Genomic DNA, 14,505 nt, shown 5'->3' with positions numbered 1-14,505 from the left:
CTGCCTGGGGCTGGCTGCATTAGCCATCAAGGTCAGGAGGGCAGGGGAGGCAGGTGCCCACCAAGCCAAGTCAGGGAGGGGAGGGAAGCTGCACTCTGCCCAGACCCCTTGGGTGCTGTGGCGGAGGACTTGGCCAGTTTGGGGGAACCAGAGACCCTGCTACCTCCATCAGAGACCTAAGCAGCGTCAGCCAGAAGCCCCACCCCACTACCAGAAAGAAACCTCAGGGTCAACTGGCCCATTTGTGTCCAGAGCCTCAGCCCCAGCTCAATCCTCTTAGCCAACTGAGTCAGAGAGAAACGGTCATTCATCCACCTTGTCTTCAGGCTGAGTCCCATGGTGGGACCAGAACACCAGCCTCGGTGTTCCCTGCTAGATTCAGATTCTGATCAGCCCCAGGCTTCCTCCATCTCCCAACCCCCATGGCACCTTCTCCGGACACCAGACTTTCCTCCTCTCAGGTCTGAAAACTGTCCAGATGGCCTTCTGGGGCTGCCCCAGACTCCCAAAGACAGGCCTGCCAAGGTCTCCTGGATCTCAGCCTAAGAGCCAGACCCTGGAGAATCACAGGTGACTCCCCACGCTTGCAGCACCCTGACCCTGTGGCAAACAGATCCTGCGGCACCCTGGCCCAGTGGCACCCTAACCCTGTGGCACCCTGGCCCTGTGGCAATCTGACCCTGTGGCACCCTTGCTCCCACTCTCCTTCCTCCAGCCACTCCATGAGGCATAAGGCCCATACCTTCACACCTCACACGCCTGGATCCAGCTGCTCTAGCCCCACCTGGGCCAGCCCAGACCCGGCCCCTGGGCTCATATGGGACAGGGGAAAAGTCAAGATCCCTATTCCCAGGCAACCGTATATCAGGTGGGTTTTGAGGCCTGTATTGCATGCACCTGCAGCAAAAATACACCACAAGAAAAGCGGGTGATAAGGCAAGCACGCTGGCTCACACCTATAATCCCAGAACTTTGGGAGGCCAAGGCGGGTGGGTCACTTGAGGTCAGGAGTTCAAGACCAGCCTGGCCAACATGGTGAAACTTGTCTCTACTAAAAATACAAAAATTAGCTGGGTGTGGTGACAGGCGCCTGTAATCCCAGCTACTCGGGAGGCTGAGGCAAAAGGATAGCTTGAACCCAGGAGGCAGAGGTTGCAGTGAGCCAAGATCATACCACTGTACTCCAGCCTGGGTGACGGAGTGAGACTCCATGACTCTGTCTCAAAATTAAAAAAAAAAGATGAGTCACAGAGCCTCACATACATATCTCATTGCCTCAAACGGGAAAAGACCTCCAGATGGGCCTATTCATGGGGGAGGGAGCCAGCCCTGGCCAGACTGACCATGCCCAACCCCACCAGGAAGGGCACCAGGAAACTCCCAGACACAGGGCCCATGCCCTGCTCTCAGATCCCTAAGACAAGGCCAGAAGTGACTCTCCCAGCCCACTCCCTCAGCAGCACCCTGTCCGCTGGCTGGAGGTGGTGGGGGAAGACAAGGGAAGGGGATACCAGTCAGCAGCCCTAGTTGATACACTTCATGCATATCAGCTCACTGAATCCTCCCCACAAGCCTCTGAGGTAGTCAATGTCATATCCCAATATCCAGAGAGGCTAAGGGACCTGCCCAAGGTCATCCAGACATACGGTGGTAGGGAGGGAAGGGATTAAGGTCAACCTGAAGGCAGCCCACCCTCGCCACTCAAGGGCGGTCCCGCCCTCTCTCATTCTTCAAGGTCCATCTCGGCACCTCATCCTCGGGACGCTGGCCCTGGCTCCAGGCTGAACCCAGGGCTTCCACAGCACCCGGGACTGGGCTGTGCTGTCGGCGGGTGGTGTCCCCCCTCAACTGGATGGAAGCTCCTGGAAGGTAGTGAAGGAGCCAGTTATTCTGATGCCAGGGCCTCCCACAGCACTGCACGCCCCAGGCCTCGGGACTGGCTTAAGAGAACAGACCAAGATCCTGGAGACCCTTGAGCTTTGCTTCTTAAAATGTGGTCTCCAGGCCGGGTGTGGTGGCTCACACCTGTAATCCCAGCACTTTGGGAGGCTGAGACTGGTGGATCACCTGAGGTCAGGAGTTTGAGACCAGCCTGGCCAACATGGCCAGACACCTGTGATCCCAGCTACTCAGGAGGCTGAGGCACAAGAATTCCTTGAACCCCGGAGGCGGAGGTTGCAGTGAGCTGAGAGAGCGCCATTCACTCCATCCTGGGCAACAGAGTGAGACTCCATCTCAAAAAAAAAGAAAAAAAAAAAGTGGTCTCCAGACTACCTGTGTCTGACTCAACTAGGCTCCTTGTTAGAATGCAGGTTCTAGGGCCTTCCAGAGAATCTACAGAATCAGGGCTGGGGTTCTGGAATATGCATTTTGGAAAAAAAACTTCCCAGCTAAGTCTGAAGCAGGCTTCAAGTCTGAGAATGGGTGGTCTAGAGCAGAAGCTGGGAATCTATGGTCCATGGACCAAATCCAGCCCACAGCCGGCTGCTAACAACGGGTTCCACATTTTTTAATGCTTGGCAGGGGGCGGTGGAGGGGGGGGAAGAACCAAAAGAAGAATAATATTTCATGACACATGAAATTTCTCTGAAATTCAAATTTCAGCCTCCAGAAATAAAGTTTTATTGGAACACAGCCACACCCACTCAATTACCTCTTATCTGTGGCTGCTTTCATGGCAGAACTGCAGAACTGAGTTGCTGCCACAGAGGCCATATGGCCACAAAGCCTGAGATACCTCCTACCCGGCCCTTTACAGAAAAAATTTACTGACCCTTGTTTGTCAAAATACTCTGGCGGCATACTCCTATTGGTTAAATGTATTGTAGCACAACCTTCCTGAATTATGTGTATTTTATAAGTTACAAGTTATCACTTGACAAATATAGAATGTATATTGTAAAACTTGCACCAAAAAATGAATGTTAAAAGTATGAGATGGCCAGGTGCGGTGGCTCACACCTTTAATCCCAGCACTTTGGGAGGCCGAGGCCGGTGGATCGCTTGAGGTCAGGAGTTTCAAGACTAGCCTGGCCAACACAGTGAAACCCTGTCTCTACTAAAAATACAAAACTTAGTCAGGCGTGGTGGTAGGCAACCGTAATCCCAGCTACTTGGGAGGCCGAGTCATGAGAATCACTTGAACCCAGGAGATGGAGATTGCAGTGAGCCGAGATCAAGCCACTGTACTCCAGCCTGGGCGACAGAGTGAGTCCATCTCGAATGAATGAATGAGATGAGATGAGATGAAAAAGAACCAGAACCAGGAGTTCTAGACTTTTCTTCCTATAGGAACATGCAGGCTGTCCCACACCTCGACAACCCCTGGTAGGCTCTATCCTCTTCACTTTTCTTTTCTTTTTTTTTTTTTTTTGAGACACAGTCTTGCTCTGTCACCCAGGCTGGAGTGCAGTGGCACAATCTCAGCTTACTGCACCCTCCGTCTCCCAGGTTCAAGTGATTCTTCTGCCTTAGCCTCCTGAGTAGCTGGGATTACGGGCGCCCGCCACCACACCCAGCTAATTTTTGTATTTTTAGTAGAGACAGGGTTTTACTAAAATCCTGTTGGCCAGGCTGGTCTTGAACTTCTCGACCTTGTGATCTGCCCACCTCGGCCTCCCAAAGTGCTGGGATTACAGCCGTGAGCCACCGTGCACGGCCTCCTCTTCACTTTCCAGAGAGGAAACTGGTGGGGAGAGGAACAACAGTAGAAAGGTGTGAGGGCTCAGGGTTTGAGGATCCGGGAGGACAGAAGTGGGACAGAGAGTGAAGAGAGCGACAGCTCTCCCCCACCCTCAGGGGAAACTCAGAAAGCAGGACACCTAGACAAGGAGAAACTGGTCCTTCCCAGACGGGCTCAGGCCTGCAGGAATTTCCTCCAGGCCCTGGCAGGAACCTGGCTGGAAGCCGGCTCCACTTCCTGTTCGCCAGGACACTGGCCTGCCTTTTCCTGATCTGGGAAAATGGGGTGGGAGTAGCGGGGTGGGAAGAGGAGGAGAGGCAAAGCCTGCTGTTTCCCGGAGCACCCCTGCCCCATCAGGGCTGTCCTAGCCTGGGCAGTCCCTTTTGGGCATCCCCTCCGCACACCGTCTCTGCTGTCCCCTCTCCCCCTTGGCACTCGCTGTGCACAAAAGGCAAGAGCAAGCACATGGCCAGGCAGAGCTTACACGTTAACAGCTGGGAACACCTGCATCGTTGCTGCTCCTGCTGGCTGAACAGCCGACAGTTCCTGCAGCCCAGGCTGGGGGCACAGGGAGGGCAGTGGCGAGGGCCTAGACAGAGTCTGGGGGGAGTCCGGTCTGGACACAGAGGGCAGTTTACTTAGGGGTTTGGGTCAGGATCAGCCCCTCCTTTCCCGGCCCCTCCCTTCAGGCCGGAGCAAGGACCCGCACCCACGTGGCAGCACAGGCTAAGCCTGTTCCTGAGGTGAGGCAGCCAGCCCCGGCCAGGCTGAAAACCCATCCGACCCCAACACCCACTGGGAGGGGCCCTCCAGGTGACGTTCTCATAGACCCAGCACAGAAGGTGAGTCTCCTGAGCCCCACTTTAGTGACCCCTGTCCACTGGTGGTGGTGGTGGGGAGGGCACAAGGGAAGGGGCCACCCCTCCCGAGGCCTCCAGGCTCACAAGGCACCTGGCTTTCCAACTTTTGTCCCGAAGTGGGAAAGGTCAGCTTCCCTTGTTTCCTTTCTGTTAAGGAAAAGAGCCTGCCCCTGAGAACACGTGACGAGGGAGGGACGTGCAGACACAGAGTGGACAGGGACCTGCCCCGGGCACCGAAGGTGCCAGCAGGGGGCCTGCAGGGACGGGTGTCCTTGATGTTGGGGGCCCAGATGAATGTGACAGCTTTCCTGGACGCGACCCTATCTGCATTAGCGATGGGGGGACAGGGAGCCTTTTCCCCTGGGAGGAGAGCAGGTCTGGACCCCACAGGCTCAGTCCCTTATCATGGGCCACCCTGTTGCCAGACCAGTGCCTCATCCTGGGGGAGCTGTATGCTTACTCACATGACCTTGGGAGAGTCACTTTCCCCTCTGGGTCTCAGTTTCCTCATCTGTAAACAAGGCCATGGTACCATCTGCTCCCAGGCAGTCCTGGGAACCCTGACCAGCTCTAGGAACCTGAGCAAACTCTAAGCTGAAAGCAAGTATGGACAGGTGGGTATTCCCATAAAGGGCTGGGGAAACGGATCTTGCTTCTCAAAAAGTCATTACACATAGATAAATGTCTCTAAAGTTACGGCCGGCTGACCCAGACAGCTGGAGGAATAGCTGCCTGAACCCAGCACACCCTTTCCGGGTGGCTATCAATGTTAACAACCTCTGCAGCTGCACAGCTCTTCACACAGCTCGACCAAGCTGTTCATACCCTGACAATCATCGCCCTAAAAAATGAGTCGGACACACACACTTGCATTCCCATTTTACAAAAGAGGAAAATGAGGCTCAGAAATTAAATGACTTCCCGAGGAAGAGCTTTCACTGCTCAGTAACAGCCAAGGGTGGCTGAGGACACAAGGACAAAATCCCAGCTAGACAGGCCTTTCCTGAGAACAGGCGCGGAGCAGGGTTACCACACGTCCCAGTTCATGTCTGCTGCCCAGGGATTAACTTCAATGCACCCCTTTTCACTCTCAACAGGAATGATAATCAGAAAGTCACCCTAACTCGAGAGAGAGGGACACCAGGCATGCAACTCAGGGTGGGAGGTACAGAGGGGCTAAACGGGCTGAGAAAAAGTGAGGCTCAGCTCCCTCCAGCCTGGGCCCACCTGGACAAAATTCCCAAACCCTCAGCTTCCTCTCCCTTCCCTCCCCAGCAAATGAGGAAATTGTGTTATTACTCTCCTGACCCACCTACTGGTTTGTTAAGCAAATAGGCACATGAGGGGTATGTTAGCACATTCAAAAGGCAAAGAAACATTTCCCAGCTTCCAAGGGCCTGGCTGATCCCTGCTTCAAGCTCTGAAAAGTTCTGACCTTCTGAGAGCCCTGAGTGAGGACCGCCCTAAGCCCAGACATGTCAGCACAGTCCCAGCTTGGGAGCTGTCCTGGGCCTCTGTGGACAGAGGCCGCACTCTACCTGTCCCATTAGGTCCAAGTAGATGTGGGTTCAGGGGTCCGGGCCTAAGGACCCGCCCGACGCAGCCAGGACCCTACTAGCTGGGACTCCTGGATGACAAGTTAGGGTCCATGACAAAGCTCTGCTAGCTTATGTTCTGTTTTCTGACCCCCCTGCTCTCCCAACTGTGGTGGAAAATAAAAGTCTGACTCTCCATATGGTGCTCCTCACATGATTCTACATCACGGTGAACGAGGGAACAGCAGGCTCCGGGTGGAATCATCAGCTCACCAGCTAGGCTCTTTTTTTGGGTGCCCTTACATGCATTACTCCTTTTCTTTTTCCTTCCTTCTTTCCTTCTTGCTTTCTTGCTTTCTTTCTTGCTTTCTTGACAGTCTTGCTGTCGCCCAGGATGGAGTGCAGTGGTGTGATCTCAGCTCACTGCAGCCTCCACCTCCCAAGTTCAACCAATTCTCCCGCTTCAGTCTCCCAAGTAGCTGAGATTACAGGGGCGCACCACCATGCCTAGCTATTTTTTTCTATTTTTAGTGGAGGCGGGGTTTGCCATGTTGGTCAGGCTGGTCTCAAACTCCTGGCCTCAAATAATCTGCCTGCCTCAGCCTGCCAAAGTGCTGGGATTACAGGCCTGAGCCACCGCGCCTGACCTCGTTTCCTTTTCTCAGCCAGTCCAAGAATTATCGCCATTTTACAGATGGGGAAACCAAGGCTCAAGATGTGGGCAAACAGTGGGTTAAGTCAGAATCCAGTTCAAACATCAGAGCCTCAGTTCTCAACCACCATGCAACACTGCTCCCCATTAGAGACTCAGAATATTTTATTTTATTTTATTTATTTATTTTTTAGAGACAGGGTCTCGCTCTGTCACCCAGGCTGGAGTGTGGTGGCACAATCATAGCTCACTGCAGCCTCAAACTCCTGGGCTCAAGCAATCTTACCACCTCAGCCGCTCCAGTAGCTGGGACTACAGGTGGATGCCACCAGGCACGGCTAATTTTCTTTCTTTTATTGTAGAGATGGAATCTTGCTATGTTGCCCAGGCAAATCTTAAACTCCTGGCCTCAAGCAATCCTCCCACCACAGCCTCCCAAACTGTTAGGATATAGGCGTGAGCCTATCATCCCCAATATTTTATTTTTAAAACAAAAGTCAGGCCGGGCGCGGTGGCTCAAGCCTGTAATCCCAGCACTTTGGGAGGCCGAGACGGGCGGATCACGAGGTCAGGAGATCGAGACCATCCTGGCTAACACCGTGAAACCCCGTCTCTACTAAAAAATACAAAAAACTAGCCGGGCAAGGTGGCAGGTGCCTGTAGTCCCAGCTACTCGGAGGCTGAGGCAGGAGAATGGCGTAAACCCGGGAGGCGGAGCTTGCAGTGAGCTGAGAACCAGCCACTGCACTCCAGCCCTGGCGACAGAGCGAGACTCCGTCTCAAAAAAAAAAAAAAAAAAGTCTGTATTCAACTTCTTTAGTAATCACAGAAATGCAATTTAAAACCATGGGCTATCATACTCCACACAATCAAAATGCTAAAATGAACGTATCTGAGCACATGGAGCAAATGAAACTCATCTCTGCTGGTGGGAGGGTAAATCAGTACAGCCACTTGGAAAATAGTTCCTTATTATCTGGTAAACTTGAAGGAACACACATTTGTTTTTTCGTTTTTTTTTTTTTTTTTTTTTTTTTGAGACGGAATCTCACTCTGTCGCCCAGGCTAGGTGCAGTGGTGCAATCTCAACTCACTGCAACCTCTGCCTCCCGGGTTCAAGTGATTCTCCCTGCCTCAGCCTCCAGAGTACCTGGGATTGCGCCACCGAGCCTGGCTAATTTTTTGTATTTTTAGTTGTGATGGGGTTTCACCGTGTTAGCCAGGATGGTCTCAATCTCTTGACGTCATGATCCACCCACTTTGGCCTCCCAAAGTGCTGGGATTACAGGCGTGAGCCACCGCAGCCGGCCCAAGGAGCACACATTCTAAGATGCAGCAGTTCCAACATACATAGACCTCAGGAGATAATGTACAAAAATGTCCATAGCAACTGGAAACAGTACAAATGTCCACCAGCAACAGAATCAATAAAATGTGGTATAAACAAACAATGGAATACTATATAGCAATGAAAAAGAATGTACCACTGCCACACGCAAATATATGGATGAATCTTTAAACCCAATGGTGTGCAAGAGAAGCAAGATACACAAAATTACTCTGTGTTCAAAATCAGGAAAAGCAAAACTATAGTGTTTATGAATATATAATTACATATTAAAATTATAATGAAAAATATATGCTTTCAAAATCAAATTAGAGGATTGTCCAACAAGCCTGCCTTCAGACTATTTGACTCTGGGGACAAAACTTTGTTTGACTATTTACTATTGATTAGGGCCAGACTCTAAATTAGACTGAAGCTCACTACAAAATATAAAATGCTAATTATTTCTGGCCAACTGAGATGCAAAGCATTTCTGCCTGCAGCAAAGATATCTTCAAAGTTTATGGTTTTATTTTCCTGTAGGACAATAACCAATGTGTAACTAATGGTAGGCCCTTAACCAGTTCTGTAGCTAATAGCTAACTGTATCCAGCACTCTCTTTTTCTTTCTTTCTTTTTTTTTTTTTGAGACAGTCTTGCTCTCAAAGGAGTGTAGTGGTGCAATCTCAGCTCACTGCAACCTCCACCTCCTGGGTTCAAGCAATTGTCCTGTCTCAGTTTCCCAAGTAGCTGGGACTACAGGTGTGTACCACCACACCTGGCTAATTTTTGTATTTTTAGTAGAGACAGGGTTTCACCATGTTGGCCATGCTGGTCTTGAACTCTGGACCTTGAGTGATCTGCCTGCCTTGGCCTCCCAAAGTGCTGGGATTTAGACATGAGCCACCTTGCCCGGCCCCAGCACTCTTTCACAGATTAGCATTTACCTCTGCCTCTCATATTCCCCAGCTTTAATCTCTAGCTGGTTCCCTTATAATTAAAGATATGATAAGTACTTACTACATGGGAGTTACATTTTTAACACTGTGAACACTGGGCTCTTGATAGGCATAGGGTAATACAACGTATAGTATACCTGCCTGGTGAAACAGGTGTTCACTGTATATGTTACTAAGTGTCATATTTCACACATAAAAAAAGTTTTAAGGACACAAAATTGTATACAGAAAATCAGTATGTAAGTAATAAAGAAGAGGCTTCAATAAAGGGACTCCTGCAACCAAAGTTTCCCATCCTTGAACACTGCTAGAGCTCATGACAAAAGGCCATGATTCCTAACATGTAACCTTTATCCCATAGTGTGGACCCATCAAAAGGCAACTCTTGAGATGCCTTTAATGATGACACAACTACTCACCGTAGATATGTAATATACTAGCCCCTTTCCTCCTTTCCACACTTTCTCAGTACTAGACAATAGCCAAACTTTTCTGCCAAACTTCACTTCATGTCCCTTCTCTGGCTACAGTGTAGAAAGCAGACCAGTGTGCCTTTAAAGTATTAACAACATTGACAACATAACCGGTGTTGATGGCGTGTGCCTGTAATCCCGGCAATCTGGGAGTCTTAGGCCAGGGTTCACTTAAACCCAGGAGTTCAAGGCTGCAGTGAGCTATGATCACGTGACTACACTCCAGCCTGGGCAACATAGCAAGACCCTATCTCTACGAAAAATATAACAATTGGCCGGGCGCGGTGGCTCAAGCCTGTAATCCCAGCACTTTGGGAGGCCGAGATGGGCGGATCACGAGGTCAGGAGATCGAGACCATCCTGGCGAACACGGTGAAACCCCGTCTCTACTAAAAAATACAAAAAAACTAGCCGGGCAAGGTGGCGGGCGCCTGTAATCCCAGCCACTTGGGAGGCTGAGGCAGGAGAATGGCGTGAACCCGGGAGGCGGAGCTTGCAGTGAGCTGAGATTGCGCCACTGCACTCCAGCCCGGGCGACAGAGCGAGACTCCGTCTCAAAAAAAAAAAAAAAAAGAAAAATATAACAATTAGCTGGGCATGGTGGTATATGCCTGTAGTCCCAGGTACTCAGGAGGTTGAGGTGAGAGGACCACTTGTGCCCAAGAGTTTGAGGCTGCAGTGACCTATGATAGTGCCACTGTACTCCAGCCTGGGCAACAGAGCAAGACCTTGTCTCAAAAATAATAATGATGATAATAATAATAGTGACATTATTTATCGTATGCCAAGAACTTGGCATTTTCCTTGCAACCACCCGTCAAAGTAGGGCCTACTGTCCCATTTTTACAAATGAGGAAACTGAGGCTCAAAGAGCCCCGCCTGGCCCCAGAATGACAGAAGCGAGGATCTGGGCCCTTACCATCTCCTCCTACCTCACTGTCTCGCCGTTTAGCAACACTGAAGACAGACTGCACTTATCCAAAGCAGACACCCCAGAGGAGACCAGACACTTGTTTTTAAAATGCTCTGGCTGGTAAAAAGCCCTAGTCTGCAGCATATCCCTCCAGGGAAGCAAATTCTCATCCTTTTGCAAGATGGCCTGACCTTTAGAAATAACTGGAGTCAGCTGGGCGCAGTGGCTCACGCCTGTAATCCCAGCACTTCGGGAGGCCGAGGCGGGCGGATCACCTGACGTCAGGAGTTCAAGACCAGTTGGGCCAATATGACAAAACCCTGTGTCTACTAAAAATTAGCCAGGCTTGGTGGCGTGTGCTTGTAGTCTTAGCTACTCAGGAGGCTGAGGCAGAAGAATCGCTTCAATCCGGGAGGCAGAGGTTGCAGTGAGCCGAGATCGTGCCACTGCACTCCAGCCTGGGTGACAGAGCGAGACTCCGTCTCAAAAAAATAAAAATAAAAATAAAATAAAATAACTGGACTCATTTGGTGCTAATCTGGGAAGCAAAGCAACAAGCTACCTACAGGAACAGGAATGCTATTTTGGATACAAAACAAAAGGTGTGGCTCTAAACACCCTCTTTCCCAAAACACTTCAGGAGGTTGGGAAAACTTAGCAATGGTTTTATGTGTGGTTAAAACTCCCCCGGGCCAGGCGCGGTGGCTCATGCCTATGGTCCCAGAGAGGCCGAGGTGGGCAGATCGCTTGAGTCCAGGAGTTTAAGACAATGTAGTGAGACCCTGTCTCTAATAAAATTTAAAAAAAAAAACAAAAAAACTCCCCTGGGAGGCTAGGTGAGGTGGCTCACCCCTGTAATCCCAGCACTTTGGGGGGCTGAGGCGGGAGGATAACTTCAATCCAGGAGTTTGAGACCAGCCTGGGCAACATAGCAAGATAATATCTCTGCAAAAAAAAAGAAAAATTAGCTGGGCATGGTGGTGTGCATACCTGTGGTCCCAGCTACTTGGAGGCTGAGGTGGGAGGATAGCTTGAGCCCAGAAGGTTGAGGATGCACTGAGCCACGAACACACCACCACACTCTAGCCCAGATGACAGAGCAAAACCCTGTCTCAAAAATAAAAATAGGCCGGGCTCGATGGCTCACGCCTGTAATCCCAGCGTTTTGGGAGGCCGAGGCAGATGGATCACGAGGTCAGGAGATCGAAACCATCCTGACTAACACGGTGAAAGCCCAACTCTACTAAAAATATAAAAACAAAATTAGCCGGGTATGGTGGCAGACACCTGTAGTCCCAGCTACTTAGGAGGCTGAGGCAAGAGAATGGCATGAACCCAGTGAGCCAAGATCGCACCACTGCACTCCAGGCTGGATGACAGAGTAAGACTCCGTCTCAAAATAAATAAAGAAATAAAAATAATAAATAAAAATAAAGCTCCCCGGGGTTCTGAGGCACAGCCTGATCTGGCACCCTCTGACTTAGGGGTTGAAGCTTTTTCAGACTTTTAGGTGGTGGCTCTCAAACTTCAGAGAGCACCACAGAAACCCAGGGAATGTGCTTAACATGCTGATTCCTGGGACCCGCTCCCAGAGACGCTGATTCTGGCAGCCAGGGGAGAAGGCCTGTGAGTCTGCATTTTCAGTCAACCCTACAGGTGACTGCTACAGCTGTCTGGAGGCCCGTATCGGACAGACTGTAATTGCCTTCATTAAAACCAAGAGTCTCCAGGCTTTGCAGTCACAGCCCACAGGTCTCTGCTAAAGCTGCAAAAGCAGCTACCAGGTCGGGCTCAATCCCTTCCCCTAGCTCCTGCAGAGGACCATCAGCTAACTGCAGGGTAAAAGATGGTTATCTCCTGAGGTGTGGATGGTTTGGCTAGGGTGGTGAGTTTTGTCACTAGGATATGAACACCTCTAATAACTGGGGGAGGGAAGAAGAGGATGTGGCTTAGGCTGAGTGTGGAGTGTTCTGGAAGCCTTCCAGAAAGGGAAGCAGGGATGACTGGGCTCGTCTCCCTCCTCCAAAACCCACAGGGTGAAGCAATGAGTGAACGGCCAGGGGGCTGGGGTTGCAGACTGGGAGCAAGTGTCACTGATAAAAGACAAGGGCCTTTACATGAAAAGCTGCAGGGGCCGAAGAGCCAACATTCCAGTTCTGTGAACCATTCCAGGTTTTCCCCATAATCTAAGATCATCTTCCCCCTCCCCTACTTTCCAAGCGGTGAGCTCTGAGACAGAGACTTAAAGGGTCTTACTTACCCTTTGGAGGGTCTAAGCCAAAGGGAAGCTCCAGGGTGTGAGGCCAGGCCCTGGCATATAAAGAATCAACCGTGACAGGCCTCTGGCAGTTGTGCGGGGGAGAAGGATGAGCGTTCCCGCCCCAGGCATGCCCTGCTAGCCAAAGGGAAGCATGCCATTTCCTCAGGCCACCAATTTCAAACTGCAGGTCAACAATCCAGTTGTAAAACCCATTCACAGTAAGTCTGTAACTAGCATCTTTTTGTTTTGTTTTGTTTTGTTTTTTTGAGACGGAGTCTCAAGTCTTGCTCTGTTGCCAGGCTGGAGTGCAGTGTCATGATCTCAGTTCACTGCAACCTCCAGTGCCATCACGCCTGGCTAGTTTTTGTTTTTTGTTTTTGTTTTTTGTAGAAACAGAGTTTTGCCATATTGCCCAGGCTGGTCTCAAACTCCTGGGCTCAAGCAATCCTCCCACCTTAGTCTCCCAAAGTGTTGGGAATACAGTCCTTGAAGGGACTGTATTATGTGAGGGTGTATAGGGGCCTGCAACCGGCATCTTTAGAAAAGATCTGAATGTGGCCGGGCACGGTGGCTCACACCTGTAATCCTAGCACTTTGGGAGGCCGAGGTGGGCAGATCACCTGAGGCCGGGCATTCGAGACCAGCCTGGCCAACATGGTGAAACCCCATCTCTACCAAAAATACAAAACTTAGCCGGGGGTAGTGGTAGGCACCTGTAGTCCCAGCTACTCTACTTGGGAGGCTAAGGCAGGAGAATCACTTGAACCCTGGAGGCGGAGCACCACTGCACTCCAGCCTGAGCAACAGAGCAAGACTGTCTCAAAAAAAAAAAGATCTGAACTCCCTCTAAGTAGGAAGTACTCATTCATGAAAGCTTCTATTCTGTTTTCCCTCTACATAAATGCATGCCTGTTAGATGGGTCAAGACGTACAATATGTATTTTATTGTAGGCTGAAGTCAGAGTTTGAAAGCCACAGTTTTGGGCATGGCTGGTTCTGCTGTTTGTGGGCTGCCTGCACCTCTGAAATCCACCTGACCACTGCAGCCCACTCTATGCATGGCCCAGCGAAGCTCTTAAAGGAGCGCCCTGCTGAGGTGGCCAGGTGGAGGGTGGCAAGGGATGTGGAGCCCAGGGAGTGGGTGCTGAGAAGACCACCGGAAAGCCAGGACCCCCTCAATCTCTATCCCCAGTTCCTCAGCCCAGAGCGACAACGGGCAACTCACTGATCCCTTCTTGTTCCATACAGGAAGACAGGTGCCCATCTAAACCCTCCCTGGCAGGGCCTCCTGAGCCAGGCTGGCTGGGCAGCCCCTGCAGTTCTGTGTGCGGGTCCCCCATGGTTGCTGCTCACCGCAGTGCCCTGCCCCCACTTGCCTAAAGCCACACAGGCTGCTTGCCTGTGGCTCTGCCAAGCAGGAAACCGACGCCTATTCTCTGACCACAGGTGCCATGGAGGGCACACGATGCTGGGGATAGTTGATCCCCCACCCACTCTCCACGCCCGCCCCTGCCACAGCCAGATGCCACTGACCATCAGGGAAGTGGGGGGTGCGAGCCAGGGGGTGCAGGGCTGGCAGGCGAAGCCGGCTGGGGTTTTTACACAGGAAGGAAGAGCAGGCTGATGTGGGGGAGGAGGCCAAGGAAGGGCGGAAATGACTGCAATGTCAGCACCCAGGCACAGATCAGGGGAGGCCAGGTGCTCCCCGCCCCCCAGTTCTGACCTTTGTGCTAAGATGAGACGTGCAGTCTACACCAATACCCACCATACCCAGAAAAAAGAACAACAGTCGGCCGGGCGCGGTGGCTCAAGCCTGTAATCCCAGCACTTTGGGAGGCCGAGAC

General features: G+C 51.3%; 1 protein-coding gene across 2 annotated transcripts in view; it reads right to left on the bottom strand.

The window, feature by feature from the left end:
* The window catches only part of LASP1 (LIM and SH3 protein 1), a 52,221-nt gene that overhangs the window by 8,647 nt on the left and 29,069 nt on the right, over window positions 1-14,505 (bottom strand). The gene's annotated exons all lie outside the window — the stretch shown is intronic.

The sequence above is a fragment of the Piliocolobus tephrosceles genome, chromosome 16 (assembly GCF_002776525.5).
Source record: "Piliocolobus tephrosceles isolate RC106 chromosome 16, ASM277652v3, whole genome shotgun sequence".
Taxonomy (NCBI): Eukaryota; Metazoa; Chordata; class Mammalia; order Primates; family Cercopithecidae; genus Piliocolobus; species Piliocolobus tephrosceles.
This window is presented reverse-complemented; position numbering and strand designations above follow the sequence as displayed.